This window comes from Coregonus clupeaformis, chromosome 25 (genome assembly GCF_020615455.1).
Source record: "Coregonus clupeaformis isolate EN_2021a chromosome 25, ASM2061545v1, whole genome shotgun sequence".
Taxonomy (NCBI): Eukaryota; Metazoa; Chordata; class Actinopteri; order Salmoniformes; family Salmonidae; genus Coregonus; species Coregonus clupeaformis.
In genome coordinates, this window is record NC_059216.1 from 35,575,832 (window position 1) to 35,590,772 (window position 14,941).

Sequence of the window (14,941 nt, forward strand, 5' to 3'; positions counted from 1 at the left end):
GTGATAGTTGGGCATTCAGCATTAGTCAATGTTTGGAAGGATATACTGTGAAAAGATACACGTTGCACTCTGATTTACTGTATCTACAGTTGAAGTCGGAAATTTACATGCACCTTAGCTAAATACATTTAAACTCAGTTTTTCACAATTCCTGACATTTAATCCTAGTAAAAATTCCCTGTCTTAGGTCAGTTAGAATCACCACTTTATTTTAAGAATGTGAAATGTCAGAATAATAGTAGAGAGAATGATTTATTTCAGCTTTTATTTCTTTCATCACATTCCCGGTGGGTCAGAAGTTTACATACACTCAATTAGTATTTGGTAGCATTGCCTTTAAATTGTTTAACTTGGGTCAAACATTTCAGGTAGCCTTCCACAAGCTTCCCACAAGAAGTTGGATGAATTTTGGCCCATTCCTCCTGACAGAGCTGGTGTAACTGAGTCAGGTTTGTAGGCCTCCTTGCTCGCACACGCTTTTTCAGTTCTGCCCACAAATGTTGTATAGGATTGAGGTCAGGGCTTTGTGACTCCAATACCTTGACTTTGTTGTCCTTAAGCCTTTTTGCCACAACTTTGGAAGTATGCTTGGGGTCATTGTCCATTTGGAAGACCCATTTGCGACCAAGCTTTAACTTCCTGACTGATGTCTTGAGATGTTGCTTCAATATATCCACATAATGTTCCTTCCTCATGATGCCATCTATTTTCTGAAGTGCACCAGTCCCTCCTGCAGCAAAGCACCCCCACAGCATGATGCTGCCACCCCGTGCTTCACGGTTGGGATGGTGTTCTTCGGCTTGCAAGCCAACCCCTTTTTCCTCCAAACATAACGATGGTCATTATGGCCAAACAGTTCTATTTTTGTTTCATCAGACCAAAAAGTATGATCTTTGTCCCCATGTGCAGTTGCAAACCATAGTCTGGCTTTTTTATGGCGGTTTTGGAGCAGTGGCTTCTTCCTTGCTGAGCGGCCTTTCAGGTTATGTCAATATAGGACTCGTTTTACTGTGGATATAGATACTTTTTTACCTGTTTCCTCCAGCATCTTCACAAGGTCCTTTGCTGTTGTTCTGGGATTGATTTGCACTTTTCGCACCAAAGTCTCCTTCCTGAGCGGTATGACGGCTGCGTGGTCCCATGGTGTTTATACTTGCGTACTATTGTTTGTACAGATGAACGTGGTACCTTCAGGCGTTTGGAAATTGCTCCCAAGGATGAACCAGACTTGTGGAGGTCTACCATTTTATTTCTGAGGTCTTGGCTGATTTCTTTAGATTTTCCCATGATATCAAGCAAAGAGGCACTGAGTTTGAAGGTAGGCCTTGTAATACATCCACAGATACACCTCCAATTGACTCAAATTATGTCAATTAGCCTATCAGAAGCTTCAAAAGCCATTACATCATTTTCTGGAATTTTCCAAGCTGTTTAAAGGCACAGTCAACTTAGTGTATGTAAACTTCTGACCCACTGGAATTGTGCTACAGTGAATTATAAGTGAAATAATCTGTCTGTAAACAATTGTTGTAAAAATTACTTGTGTCATGCACAAAGTAGATGCCCTAAACGACTTGCCAAAACTATAGTTTGTTAACAAGAAATTTGTGGAGTGGTTGAAAAACAAGTTTGAATGACTCCAACCTAAGTGTATGTAAACTTCCGACTTCAACTGTAGGTATGACTATTCATTGCATTCGTGGTCCACTTACTCTTTTGGTTAGATAACTACTGTAGTTACTTTCAGCTTTAAACCCAACAGTGGGAGTCAGTTTTGATTTCTTTGCATACATTCAGGCTTTTCTTGAAATTATCTTTGATGTAACCCTGTAGTGGGAGTCAGAACAAGGAGGCAGAGGCAGAGCACACAAAAAGACTGCAGAAAATCTCCAGTCTGAGGATGCAGCTGGAGAAGCATGAGACGCAGTGCACCACCCTGAATCAGGAGATCAAGGACAAGCAACAGGCTCTGTTCAAAGAAAAGAAGGAGCTGGACAAGCTATGGTAATGGGAAATGATTCAAAGTCGATTTTCTTTCTCATCCAAGAATGTAATCTTATCATACTGTACAGCTTGTTTTTAAAGTCAGAGATGCATTCCGTTTACATTCTTCTACACCAGCATTCTACTACAGTATGAAATGAGTACTCCAACAAATACCTACAGACCATTAGCAATTTTAGACATCCTCAGTCAGTATTGAGACTGAGAAGCTTAGTGTTCGAGTAGGGTGTGGCCCAGGACTGCCACTTATAGGCCTCAGCAAAATGGTCACCACCACTTTTTGCATCAACTGTGACTGACATGGAATGTTTGTGTATCAGATGCACTCCACTTCTATAGTACAAGTACTAAAATGTATGTAATGCTCATGTATTGATTGAATGCACTAGGTTGGAAGATAAGAATATCCAAGTGTCAATGGGGGCTAAACTGAAGAGGAAGAACCAGCTCCTGGCCAGTAGATCCAACAAACTGAAGCGCTTTGGAAATAACATGCCTGACCTGCTAGACACCATCGATAAGGTTCACATCCAAGGACGCTTTACCAAGAAACCTTTCGGTCCTATAGGTCAGTGGTTCTCAACCTTCTTTGGTTAATGTAGCCCATTCATATTGTGGTCTGCCCAAATGACACCCTCATGTGCAGCACATCTTTGGCCCTATGTTCTTGAGTCTTCCTAAGTACCCCCTATGGATAGGTAGTACCCCTTAGTGCCCCTTGTTGAGAAACCTCACAAAGATGTACTTATCATGAATTAATGTTTGTTCGTCTGTCTATTCATTCATTCATTAATTCATTCATCCACTTACCCATCCATCCATCCATGTTTTCCCCTCAGGTGCATGTATCAACCTGAAGGACCCTACGTTAGCTGTTGCAGTGGAGAGCTGCTTGAGGAGCTTCATGAAGACCTTCTGCTGTGACAACTACAAGGACGAGACTGTCCTCCAGGACCTGATGTCACGCTACTTCTCTAAAGGCAACAGGCCCCAGATCATCGTCAGCCCCTTCTCTAGTTCTGTCTACAAGGTTCAAGGACGGTGAGACACACTGGCTCCATCTGAAATGGCAACATATTCCCTACATAGTGCGCTACTTTTGACCAGGGCCGATAGGGCTCTGATCAAAAGCAGTGCACTATGTAGGGAATAGGGTGCCATTTGGACGCAAGCATAGTTTTTATTGATGTTGTTGAATAGCGGTAGCTACTATTGACCATATTTGGTCAATGTCCATATTTAGTTATAGCTGTGTGTAGACTGATGAAGACAAGTCTTAATGTTAACAAATAATTATGTTATATGCACATAACAAACTGTATATAAAAATGTTGAGTCAGTAAAGCTATTTTGTATAAATGTGTTTTTGTATTTTGTTGTGTTTCAGGGGAGTCAATCACCCTGACTACCCCTCGGTGCTGGACTCTCTGAGCATAGCCAACCCAGTCATTACCAACTGTCTCATTGACATGAGGGTCATAGAATCCATTCTCATCATCAAAGTTAGTTTCTACCCAGATCGTTCATAATATTTACATGTTGCATGTACAGTCCAACAAACTGTTTGAAGGAGTGTGCATTGAGGCAGCTAAAATTGAAAGATATAAAAGTGGTTATGACATTTGTGTTTCTAACTGTACCATCATGGAATTTATCAGGCTGTCTTGCATATAGTGGGCACTGTATGTAGCTGAAGTTTGATGAAGATAGTTTTAGCTGGCAGTAGACTTTGCTGCATGCAAATGTAAAAGGTAGACCCCTTGCTTGCTCGAGAAGAAGGTTATAAAGTGCCCAGGTACTAATGTTTCTGTCCCTATTTTGATTGCAGGATTCTCATCAGACCAACTTCTTGAATGCCCTACTCCTTGAAGTTTACAGTTGTGTAAAAAAAATATATATTTTGCTCAAAACATATATACAGTGGGGAAAACAAGTATTTAGTCAGCCACCAATTGTGCAAGTTCTCCCACTTAAAAAGATGAGAGAGGCCTGTAATTTTCATCATAGGTACACGTCAACTATGACAGACAAAATGAGAAAAAATCAGATTGTAGGATTTTTTATGAATTTATTTGCAAATTATGGTGGAAAATAAGTATTTGGTCAATAACCAAAGTTTCTCAATACTTTGTTATATACCCCTTGTTGGCAATGACACAGGTCAAACGTTTTCTGTAAGTCTTCACAAGGTTTTCACACACTGTTGCTGGTATTTTGGCCCATTCCTCCATGCAGATCTCCTCTAGAGCAGTGATGTTTTGGGGCTGTCGCTGGGCAACACGGACTTTCAACTCCCTCCAAAGATTTTCTATGGGGTTGAGATCTGGAGACTGGCTAGGCCACTCCAGGACCTTGAAATGCTTCTTACGAAGCCACTCCTTCGTTGCCCGGGCGGTGTGTTTGGGATCATTGTCATGCTGAAAGACCCAGCCACGTTTCATCTTCAATGCCCTTGCTGATGGAAGGAGGTTTTCACTCAAAATCTCACGATACATGGCCCCATTCATTCTTTCCTTTACACGGATCAGTCGTCCTGGTCCCTTTGCAGAAAAAACAGCCCCAAAGCATGATGTTTCCACCCCCATGCTTCACAGTAGGTATGGTGTTCTTTGGATGCAACTCAGCATTCTTTGTCCTCCAAACATGACGAGTTGAGTTTTTACCAAAAAGTTTTATTTTGGTTTCATCTGACCATATGACATTCTCCCAATCCTCTTCTGGATCATCCAAATGCACTCTAGCAAACTTCAGACAGGCCTGGACATGTACTGGCTTAAGCAGGGGGACACGTCTGGCACTGCAGGATTTGAGTCCCTGGCGGCATAGTGTGTTACTGATGGTAGGCTTTGTTACTTTGGTCCCAGCTCTCTGCAGGTCATTCACTAGGTCCCCCCCTGTGGTTCTGGGATTTTTGCTCACCGTTCTTGTGATCATTTTGACCCCACAGGGTGAGATCTTGCGTGGAGCCCCAGATCGAGGGAGATTATCAGTGGTCTTGTATGTCTTCCATTTCCTAATAATTGCTCCCACAGTTGATTTATTCAAACCAAGCTGCTTACCTATTGCAGATTCAGTCTTCCCAGCCTGGTGCAGGTCTACAATTTTGTTTCTGGTGTCCTTTGACAGCTCTTTGGTCTTGGCCATAGTGGAGTTTGGAGTGTGACTGTTTGAGGTTGTGGACAGGTGTCTTTTATACTGATAACAAGTTCAAACAGGTGCCATTAATACAGGTAACGAGTGGAGGACAGAGGAGCCTCTTAAAGAAGAAGTTACAGGTCTGTGAGAGCCAGAAATCTTGCTTGTTTGTAGGTGACTAAATACTTATATTCCACCATAATTTGCAAATAAATTCATAAAAAATCCTACAATGTGATTTTCAGGATTTTTTTTTCTCAATTTGTCTGTCATAGTTGACGTGTACCTATGATGAAAATTACAGGCCTCTCTCATCTTTTTAAGTGGGAGAACTTGCACAATTGGTGGCTGACTAAATACTTTTTTTTCCCACTGTATTTTTTACCCTTTAGTGTGTCTACTTTACTGTATTTACAGTATACTTGGGATATCGCTTTTCAACAGTAAAAGTTCAAAAATCACTGGAGGATGTCTTTAAGTTATTTAGATGAGTTCAATATTCATTATTGTATGGTTGATGAAACGCATCAGCAGGAAATATTTGTATCTATTTTATTTTACCTTTTATTTAACCAGGAAGTCCCATGAGAAGAATGATCTCTTTTTGGAGGAGGCGATAATTGAAGGGAATTAAGTTGCCGCCCCGAACCTGATCCTGTCTTTCAGAATTGTATTGATTTGTAGTTTTATTTCTCAGCATGTTGGAGTCAGAGCTGGAGAACTACAAGGCCCAGTTCTCCCGGTTTCATCTTCACCTGAGCTCAGTCACTGAGGACATCCAGCGCATGGAGGCCAAACTACACAGCACCATCATGACTCTGAAAATTCCTCTGGTAATGTGTTGAACTGTGTTGTAATGTGTCTGTCACTGCTGTATACAATTAAAACATTGACACATTGAATAGACAACAGTCAGATGCATTGTACCATCACACTTTAGCACCATCATGACCCCATAATTACTGAAAAAGACTGGTATTACACCTTTATGTAATGTATGACATGAATGCCGTTTAACTGTTTACCTGTATATTTGAATGCAGGCCACAGTGAATCAAGTCAAGGCCAGTGTGACAGGATTAAACAGCTGCCTGAAGAGATGGAGCCACTGAAGGTAAAGAGACATGTTTGCAGTGCCTGATGCTGTACAGATGAAAACAGTTAATACACTGTATATGCACTTGGCAGACACTTTTAACCAAAGCAACTAACAGTACAGGGAGGTGGTGTGTCACAGTGCAATGAGTACATTTTTGTATGTGTATGTTATCTCTGTGGAAATTGAACCCATTAACTTGCTTTGCATTGCTAGTGCCATGCTCTTACTAACTGCGGCACACAGGATACCTAATCATTACAAAAATGACAATGAAATACACATTTTCCTTGCTTTTATAGTTAAATGGTCCCTAATAAAATGGCAACTATTTGATACACACACATAAAACTTGTTGTGGTCTTGGCTGACCAGGAGGAACGGGGCAAGGTGGAGGCAGAGTGCAGTAAACTGGACCGAATCCTGAAGATCTTGGAAAATAAACTCAAGAATCATCAGGACAACAGGCTATGAGAAGGGATCTGGCTCTAAAAGAAGAGGTTGCGGTAAGCGATAATATTTGTCACAATGTTAGAACCAACCCATATATGGATATTTATCAGTGCATTATATTATATTAATTACAATTCTTGCATTCAGTTTTTTATTGTAATCCTGCGTCTTATTTTGCTAAGTAAAAAACAAGAACGATAAGGCCAGGTTGGCAACGTGAAATGAATGTAATATAAATGGCAGTTCCTAATCTGTAGTTTATAACCTGTTGACAGGAATTTGTGGCCAAAGCCGAAGAGATCAGCCCAGAGCGCCAACAGGTAGAGTGAAGCGCGAAGAGAATTGATGTGGAGATCACACGGTTACGGAAGAAGATCAGTGTTCAGGAGAGTAGCCATGGAGACGACGAGCAGGTGGTCAGGTAGGATACTGCATCAGTACATATCCAAACAGCATTGGATATTTCATAAAACGTTGCTCATTCAATTGTTTTGTAATGTTTAATCTCTCGTGGACAGACTACGTTAACACCAAATTACGCAAGATTTTTGTTCTGGGTTAACATTGATTATGTCATGTTAGAAGACATGCTGTACTTACTGCGTCAAGACATATTGAAAATGTAACATTTCAAGGCCAATACTGTACATGAATTTTGTATATATCTTTGTCTCCTCACCAGAGAGTATGCAGAGGCCCTGGCTAACTACAGGGAAAATTCCAACCAAGTGAGAAATCTGAAGAAGTTCATAGATCGCCTTGACAACATCATGTCCGACAGGCAGACCCGGTACAAAATAATGTGCTGGTAATTCCCGGTCATTTGACGCATTTCATAAAGGACAATCTGTTCTCCGTTTTGCTAGTCTGAAGTCCGTACAGCCGATCTGCCAACTTCTGTCTGTAGCGTCCGAACAGTTTCTGCTACACACTAATATGACCACTCTATGGAAAGGTGAGTCTCTCACGAACACGGACCACAAGACTAGTCTGAAGGTAGCTGGGTACCAGTTCAAAAAATGAATGGAAGTATATATGGAGAGTTTAGTGCCTAAAACAAGGGGTTAAATACAAGCTGTGTTCGAATACTCATACTAACCGCACTAACCCTACTATTTGTGATTGGTCATAGTATGGATATAGTTAGTATGCTAAAAGTTCCCGGATGTCGTACTAAATTCACCAAAATACAAAGTATACAAGCAGTGGTCACTATTTCCGTGATTTTAGGGCCCATAACGCAATTCTTCAGAAAATGGGCGTGGCTTCACAACGTTTTCAGATTTGAAGAAAATATGCAGCCGAAGTCCGAGTAGAGCAGATACAAATTCATTGCTTTACCTAATTAAGACAAATGTTAAGAAAATGTTGAGCAATGTAATAAAGTAATGATTTATCAAATAAGTTACGTTACACGTTATGTTGGCTGACAATTTGTTAGCTACGCTATTCTTATGAACCGCACAGCATTACAGCAGTATGTACCAGTATGTTAGCTATTTACTGGCTAACGTTAGTTGGCTACTAATACATCGAACTTGCCAGGCAGTATATTAAATATATGCTATCTAACTAACTACCCAACGTTTATTGACTTGCTTATTCACGTCATTCTTAGCTAAGTGGTATATAGTCATTGTGCGTTCTTAATGGACATTGTTAATTCTAGCTATCTACTCCGATTTCAGAGCACTCTCATCTGAGTGTGCCAGAGCGCAGGAACGCTCAACACCCGTTGAATATGGCCGGTGTCAGTAAATGTCGGCAAAAAAAACGTTATTAAATTGTTGCCAGCAGCACAGTTACAGTCACCAACGCTCTGGATAACATGAAAACAGCCTAACCAGCTCTGCTAGGGCGAGTAAAATGATCAGAGTGAGGTGTTCTCTCATTTGTTTCTGGAAGTAGCTAGCAAGCTAACCAACGTTAACCAGTTAGCTTGGGTGCTTGACTGTCGTTGTGAGGTCAGAACGCTCGGATCAACCCTACTCCTCAGCCAGAGCGTCCAGTGTGCGCTCTGAACCCTCCGAGGGCGAAACGCTCTGAATTTACCAATGGACAATCTGACAATGCTCTTTACGAACACCCAGAGCGCACTCTGAGCACACTCTGGCACTCCAGATTGAATTTACGAACACACCCGAAATCGTAAAATGTATAGCTAGTCATTTGTTATGCTAACAAGCTAGCAAGAGGTTGCATAGCAACAGCATCAACTTCCGGTAGACATGCGAAGCGCTAGTACCCTCAACTGAAACAATATAGTTCGTTTACAGTATACTAAAATGAACTAATAGTATATAGTATGTAGTATATACTCATTAAGTATGTAGTATACAGTTTGTTAGTATGGGTATTCTTATATCTCTCAGATATAGGACAGACACTTCAGAACAAACTTTCTTTTAGATTTTTATTTTTTTACTATCTGTTTATCCATCTATGAAGCTGTTATTCAACGTGTTTCTATGGGCTAATAGCAGTAAGGCCAAATTCAATGTTTCATCAAATATTAATTAATAAATAAATGATCCTTTGTATGACCATCTTAAAACAATTCCAATTCCTCCCCACCCCCCACCCCCGGCTTAGACTCTTAAGGATTAAACCCCAAAAATACTACTCTATGGCTGGTTTCCCAGACACAGATTAAGTTTAACCCTGTACAAAATGGATAATCTCCATTGAGCAAGCTTTTTTAGCCCACAACTAGCCCTTTAAGTCCACAACTCGCCCTATAGTCCACAATACTGAGTATATAATACTGTATATTGAATATTCCCACATTCTTTTGAATTAATATTTGTGTCTTTATGTACATAGGTCCCTCTCTGTGAGATGCAAGTTGTAGTTTAATAATTTCCTGATAAAGATGAATTGCTGTGGGTCCATGATGTTTGATCACAACTGTGAGACACTCTCCATCTCGGTATGTGAGCTAATCCTGATAGCTTTCAAATGGCCTCCGTAGCTCTTGCATAATACCAATATATTTGTTTAAAATAGTTACCTGTATTCGTCAGAATCAATTTGACATATTGATTTTTATCAAAATTGTTCAGTTCAGTTACTTTATTTGGCCTTTTACAGGAATGTATTTCACATTCAAGAGGACTGAGACTGAGACAACATTAAACCATCAACATTTACAGACAACAGGTAATGCATGACAACAACCACATGAAACAGATAGAGCTATACACACAAGCTATGGGTGTGAAACCCAACTTAGTTCGTCCTGTTTTTTGTCTTGTCCTCTGTAACCTCCTGGGCCTTTGCAGGTGAAGCTGCCAGGCCATGAGAACGACAGTATGAGTGACATGCGTTCTCTGTCTGGAGGAGAGAGATCCTTCTCTACAGTGTGCTTCACCCCCTTCAGGTGCCTCGACGAGTTTGACATCTACATGTTAAGACAGGCCTACATGCATGCTTGTTATTTACACACCTGGATTCACAAAAATTTTGAAACAGTATTTCATCAAACATTCAACTTCTATGATTAATTTAAGTCTTACTGAATCAACGCTGGTTTGGAAAAGTTGAAATTTACAATTGTCTCCAATTTGTTTTCCAAAGGACATGCACAATCGCCGTATCTCATTGGATCTCCTCCTGGAGCTGTCAGAACGGTAGCAACCTTCATCAGTTTTTCTTCATCACCCCCCTATCTATCAGGAAGGAGGAAATAGTAGGAAGAAGAAGTAGGGGAAATAAGTAGGAGGCATACAGTGCATTCGGAAAGTATTCAGACCCCTTGACCTTTTCCACATTTTGTTACGTTACAGCCTTATTCTAAAATTGATTAAATTGTTTTTTCCCCTCATCAATCTACACACAATACCCCATAATGACAAAGCAAAAACAGGTTTCTAGAACATTTTTCTAATAAACCATTTTTTTTTTTGAAATATAACATTTACATAAGTATTCAGACCCTTTACTCAGTACTTTGTTGGAGCATCTTTGGCAGCAATTACATCCTCGAATCTTCTTGGGTATGACGATACAAGCTTGGCACACCTGTATTTGGGGAGTTTCTCCCATTCTGCTCTGCTGATCCTCTCAAACTCTGTCAGATTGAATGGGGAGTGTCGCTGCACAGCTATTTTCAGATCTCTCCAGAGATGTTCGATTGGGTTCAAGTCCAGGCTCTGGCTGGGCCACTCAAGGACATTCAGAGACTTGTCCCAAAGCCACTCCTGCATTGTCTTGGCTGTGTGCTTAGGGTCGTTGTCCTGTTGGAAGGTGAACCTTCGCCCCAGTCTGAGGTCCTGAGCGCTCTGGAGGAGGTCTTCATCAAGGATCTCTCTGTACTTTGCTCCGTTCAACTTTCCCTTGATCCTGACTAGTCTCCCAATCCCTGCCGCTACAAAACATCCCCACGGCATGATGCTGGCACCACCATACTTCACCGTAGGGATGGTGCCATGTTTCCTCCAGACGTGACGTTTGGCATTCAGGCCAAAGAGTTCAATCTTGGTTTCATCAGACCAAGATGGCGTAGCAGTGCGGTCGCTTTTATTTCATCGTCCTTGTGTAAATATCCCGTTTCTTGTTTTTTTTGTCTATTTTGTATATATCTCTCAATTTTTACTTTTCATTCTTTAACTAAATATACTTTCCTGCAACCCGCCTCACCCAACGTGGAAAGGATTCTATTATTTCTTTATAACTTTCATCAAGAACCGTAAGCTGATACTAGTGTAGCCGCAACTGAATGTCTACCTGCTATTAGTCACCGTTAGCGTCTTCACCACTGTCCGTGGCCTACACTATCCACCAGCCAGCTCTAGCTCTAGCCTGGACAATTCGTCGGCCAGTCTGCACAGCGTGCTATCGACCCAGCGTGCTATCGACCCAGAGCTTATTGGACTTTCTGCCGGAATCACTGGACCCTAGCGCCGGATCATCACAACCAGCTAGCTAGCTGCAACCTGTTGTTGGCTGATTACCATTGCCCTATAGCAAGCACCAGTTAGCCTTGAGCTAGCCTCAGGCCCATCTCCCGGCTATCTACCTCTCTGTCAACCGGACGGGACCTCCTAGTGTTGACACTGAGACCCGCCGATCCAACACGACTGGTTTGCCGACGAAATAGTCTGATGTGGTTTCATCAGGCTTCCAGTTGCGACGACCACGAAGATCCATCTGCCAGTCCCGGCCCGCTAGCACACGCAAACTACAACTGTGCTCCCTGCTAGCTGTGCTGAAGCACCAATTTGAACTGCTCTCGGACTCACATATTGCTGTTCACTGGACCTTATGATTACTCAGCTGCACAGCTGATGCCTGCTGGACTGTTCCTTTACACGGTACCCTGTCCTGTTTATTCTGTTTAGTCTTAGCCCAAACGTTATCGCTATTTCCAGTTGTTGTCTTAGCTCTCTCTAATAACACCTGTGACTGCTTTATGCCTCTCTCCCATGTCAATTATGCCTTGCCTATTGCTGTTTGGGTTAGTTCTTATTATACAATTTCACTGTAGAACCCCTAGTCCCTCTCAAACTGCCTCATATAGTTCCTTTGTTCCACCCCCCATACACGCCGAGACCGGCTCAATCGGTGCCTCCAATGACGCTATCTCTTTCATTGTTACCCAACGCTTAGGGTTACCTGAACTGTACTCATATCCTTCCATATCCTTTTCTGTACATAATGCCCTGAATCTTTTCTACAACGCCCGGAGAACTGCCCCCCTTTATTCTATGTACCCAACGCACTAGAAGACCAGTTCTTAAAGCCTTTAGTCGTATCCTTATTCTAGTCCTCCTCTGTTCCTCTGGTGATGTAGAGGCTAACCCAGGCCCTGCAGCCCCCAGTATCACTCCTACTCCCCAGGAGCTATCATTTGTTGACTTCTGTAACCGTAAAAGTCTTGGTTTTCTGCACATAAATATCAGAAGCCTCCTTCCTAAGTTTGAATTATTCACTGCGTTAGCACACTCCGCCAACCCTGATGTTCTAGCAGTGTCTGAATCCTGGCTTAGGAAGGCCACCAAAAAATCTGAAATTTCCATCCCCAACTATAACATTTTCCGTCTAGATAGAACTGCCAAAGGGGGTGGAGTTGCAATCTACTGTAGAGATAGCCTGCAGAGCTCTATCATACTATCCAGGTCTGTGCCCAAACAGTTTGAGCTTCTACTTCTAAAAATCCACCTTTCCAGAAATAAATCTCTCACTGTTGCCGCTTGCTACAGACCCCCCTCAGCCCCCAGCTGTGCCCTGGACACCATATGTGAATTGATTGCCCCCCATCTATCCTCAGAGTTCGTACTGCTTGGTGACCTAAATTGGGATATGCTTAACACCCCGGCCATCCTACAATCTAAACTAGATGCCCTCAATCTCACACAAATTATCAATGAACCTACCAGGTACAACCCTAAATCCGTAAACATGGGTACCCTCATAGATATCATCCTGACTAACTTACCCTCTAAATACACCTCCGCTGTCTTCAACCAGGATCTCAGCGATCACTGCCTTATTGCCTGCGTCCGTAACGGGTCCGCGGTCAAACGACCACCCCTCATCACTGTCAAACGCTCCCAAAAACACTTCAGCGAGCAGGCCTTCCCTAATTGACCTGGCCCAGGTATCCTGGATGGATATAGATCTCATTCCGTCAGTAGAGGATGCCTGGTTGTTCTTTAAAAGTAATTTCCTTTCAATCTTAAATAGACATGCCCCATTCAAAAATACAGAACTAAGAACAGATATAGCCCCTGGTTCTCCTCAGACTTGACTGCCCTTGACCAGCACAAAAACATCCTGTGGCGTACTGCATTAGCATCAAATAGCCCCCGCGATATGCAACTTTTCAGGGAAGTTAGGAACCAATATACACAAGCAGTTAGGAAAGCAAAGGCTAACTTTTTCAAACAGAAATTTGCATCCTGTAGCACTAACTCCAAAAAGTTTTGGGACACTGTAAAGTCCATGGAAAATAAGAGCACTTCCTCCCAGCTGCCCACTGCACTGAGGCTAGGAAACACTATCACCACCGATAAATCTACAATAATCGAGAATTTCAACAAGCATTTTGCTACGGCTGGCCATGCTTTCCACCTGGCTACCACTACCCCGGCCACCAGCTCTGCACCCTCCGCTGCAACTTGCCCATGCCCCCCGCTTCTCCTTCACACAAATCCAGACAGCTGATGTTCTAAAAGAGCTGCAAAATCTGGACCCCTACAAATCATCTGGGCTAGACAATCTGGACCCTTTCTTTCTAAAACTAGCCGCCGAAATTGTCGCAACCCCTATTACTAGCCTGTTCAACCTCTCTTTCGTAACGTCTGAGATCCCCAGAGATTGGAAAGCTGCCGCGGTCATCCCCCTCTTCAAAGGGGGTGACACTCTAGATTCAAACTGTTACAGACCCATATCCATCCTGCCCTGCCTTTCAAAAGTTTTTGAAAGCCAAGTCAACAAACAGATCACCGACCATTTCGAATCCCACCGTACCTTCTCCGCTATGCAATCCGGTTTCCGAGCTGGTCATGGGTGCACTTCAGCCACGCTAAAGGTCCTAAACGATATTATAACCGCGATCGATAATAGACAGTACTGTGCAGCCGTTTTCATTGACCTGGCCAAGGCTTTCGACTCTGTCAACCACAGCATTCTTATTGGCAGACTAAATAGCCTTGGTTTCTCAAATGACTGCCTCGCCTGGTTCACCAACTACTTCTCAGATAGAGTTCAATGTGTCAAATCGGAGGGCCTGTTGTCTGGACCTATGGCAGTCTCTATGGGGGTGCCACAGGGTTCAATTCTTGGGCCGACTCTTTTCTCTGTGTATATCAATGACGTCGCTCTTGCTGCTGGTGACTCTCAGATCCACCTCTACGCAGACGACACCATTTTGTATACATCTGGCCCTTCATTGGACACTGTGTTAACAAACCTCCAAACGAGCTTCAATTCCATACAACACTCCTTCAGTAGCCTCCAATTGCTCTTAAACACTAGTAAAACTAAATGCATGCTCTTCAACCGAACGCTGCTTGCACCCGCCCACCCGACTAGAATCACTACTCTCGACGGGTCTGACCTAGAGTATGTGGACAACTACAAATATCTAGGTGTCTGGTTAGACTGTAAACTCTCCTTCCAGACTCACATTAAGAATCTCCAATCCAAAGTTAAATCTAGAATCGGTTTCCTATTTCGCAACAAAGCCTCCTTCACTCATGCTGCCAAACATGCCCTCGTAAAACTGACTATCCTACCGATCCTTGACTTCGG

General features: G+C 42.5%; 1 long non-coding RNA gene across 1 annotated transcript; it reads left to right on the plus strand.

Annotated features, from left to right (window-relative positions):
* Positions 1 to 9,525: 9,525 nt before the first annotated feature.
* LOC121538955 lies at positions 9,526 to 10,456 on the plus strand. The gene is made up of 4 exons (XR_005995288.2): positions 9,526 to 9,617; positions 9,779 to 9,847; positions 9,970 to 10,067; positions 10,265 to 10,456. It is a non-coding gene; the product is annotated as an uncharacterized LOC121538955 (long non-coding RNA).
* Positions 10,457 to 14,941: the final 4,485 nt, after the last annotated feature.